This window comes from Herpailurus yagouaroundi, unplaced genomic scaffold (assembly GCF_014898765.1).
Source record: "Herpailurus yagouaroundi ecotype Mexico unplaced genomic scaffold, PumYag 67623, whole genome shotgun sequence".
Taxonomy (NCBI): domain Eukaryota; kingdom Metazoa; phylum Chordata; class Mammalia; order Carnivora; family Felidae; genus Herpailurus; species Herpailurus yagouaroundi.
In genome coordinates, this window is record NW_024420424.1 from 5,328,502 (window position 1) to 5,330,966 (window position 2,465).

The 2,465-nt window shown below is 38.6% G+C and overlaps 1 pseudogene; it reads right to left on the bottom strand.

Moving 5' to 3' along the window:
* Positions 1–356: 356 nt before the first annotated feature.
* On the bottom strand, positions 357–1,005 carry LOC121025336 (calmodulin-like; annotated as a pseudogene).
* Between the last annotated feature and the right edge of the window lie 1,460 nt (positions 1,006–2,465).

Below are 2,465 nucleotides of genomic sequence, written 5' to 3' on the forward strand. Positions count from 1 at the left end.
GCAGAGAGAGAGGGAGACACAGAATCGGAAACAGGCTCCAGGCTCTGAGCCATCAGCCCAGAGCCCGACGCGGGGCTCGAACTCACGGACCGCGAGATCGTGACCTGGCTGAAGTTGGACGCTTAACCGACTGCGCCACCCAGGCGCCCCAGTGTATATCTATTTTGAGAGAGAGTGTGTGAGTGGTGGAGGGACAGAGAGAAGAGAAGAGAGAGAATCCCAAGCAGGCTCCATGCACAGCATGGAGCCCAACACTGGACTCCACATGGGGCTCGATCTCATGACCTTAATATCATGACCTGAGCCAATATCAAGAGTCTTATGCTTAACCAACTGAGCCACCAGGCGCTCCTGTACGTGCATATATATATTTTTTTTACATCAGGGGGAAACGTTTTACAGATAAGTTAAAAAGAAAAGGCGCATAAACAATTCTGTACAAGAAATTTAACACATTCTGTACAATGTCTTCACTTTGATGTCATCATTTGTACAAACTCTTCATAGTTTACCCGACCAGCTCCATCAATATCTGCTTCCCTGAGAATTCATCAACCTCATCATGTGTTAACTTCTCTCCCAGGTTTATCATCACATGCTAAGCTCTGCTACACTAATATAGCCTTTGCCATCCTTATCAAACACGTGGTATGCTTCTCTAATTTCTTTTTCATTGTCTGTGTCTATGATTTTTATTGCCATCATTATGAGAAGTTCTGGGAAGTTAATTGTGCCATTACCATTAGCATCTACTTCATTAGTCATGTCCTGTAACTCTGTTTCTGTGGGATTCTGCCCAAGAGACCTCATTAGAGTTCCCAATTCTTTTTGTTGTTATAGTTCCATCACCATCCTTGTCAAATAGTGAAACAGCTTCTTTGAATTCTGAAATCTGATGTTCAGTTAGTTGGTCAGTTATGCTGTAAGTAGCAGTGGTCTCTGAGAAGTGACCGCAAAACCACTCAGCTCACTGGCCCCACTTGGACTCATATTTCATATTTGAGTATTTTAAAACATCCTTCCTGGGGTAAATTTCACATAGTCATGGTGTATAATCCTTTTGATTAGTTCTTAAATTGAGTTTGTTAATATTATTTTCAGTATTTTTGCAACTTAGTTTATCATGGATATTGGTCTCTAGATTTTTTTTTCTTGTAGTGTCTTCATCTGGCTTCCATATCAGGGTAATTCTGCCTCTATAGAATGAGTTTGGCATCCTGTTCTTAAATTTTTCTCCTCCTCTTAAATTTTTGGGAGCGTTTCAGAAGGATTAGTATTAATTTTTCCCTAAGTGATTGGTAAAATTCATCTGTAAGCCATCTTGTCCTGGGGCTGTCTATGTTTGGGATTTTATTATTATTATTATTATTATTATTAATTATTATTATTGAAGTATGGTTGACATTCAATTAGTTTTATGTGTATAATAGAGTGATATGACAATTCTATAAATTACACAATTTCACCATGATTAAATGTTGTTACTATCTGCCACCATATAATGTTATTACAATATTACTGGTTATACTACCTATGCTATCCTTCTCATACCCATGACTTATTTATTTTATAATTGGAAGTTTGTACCTCTTAATCCCCTTTACCTATTTCACCCATCCTCCACCTCCCTCCCTTCTGGCAACCACCAGTTTGTTTTTTGTACTTATGGGTCTGTTTCTGTTTTGATGTTTTTGTTTGTTCATTTGATTTGTTTTAATATTCCACATATAAGTGAAATCATATGATATTTTTCTTTCTTTGAATTATTTTTCTCAGCATAATATTCTCTGGGTTAATCCATGTTGTCACAAAAGGCAATATCTCATTATTTTTGTCTGAGTAATGTTCGATTCTTTATCTACATATCTATCATCTATCTATCTATCATCTATCTATCCCACATCTGTGTGTATGTGTGTATATATCTTTTTCAAGATTGCTGAAAACACTGACTCCATCATCTTTGGACCTTCATTTTGTTTATGCCCATGCAATGACCTCCTTCAAGGTTGTGTGTTTAGGGCCTTTGGAGGTTAATGTACATTCCGAATGCAATGTGAGAAGGCTTGTTCTGATATTCTCTAAAGTGACACACAGAAGGCATCACTTTAGATAACTAGTAGAAATGACTGGTGCATAGAAGGTACCACTTTAGGGGTGCCTGGGTGACTAAGTCAGTTAAGCATCTATTGGTTTCAGCTCAGGTCATGATCTCATAGCTTTGTGGATTCAAGCCCCACATCAGGCCCTGCACTGGCAGTGTGGAGCCTTCATGGGACTCTCTCTCTCTCTCTGCCTCTCCTCCACTTGCATTGTCTCAGTCTCTCAAAAAAAATAAACTTAAAAAAATAAAACCCATTTTAAAAAAGAAGGTGCTATTTTAGATTACCCTTTGACCTTACCACAATGCCCCTTGCCCTATGAAAGCTGTGGATTAAGGTCCAGATTCTGGCAGAGAGTAGCTG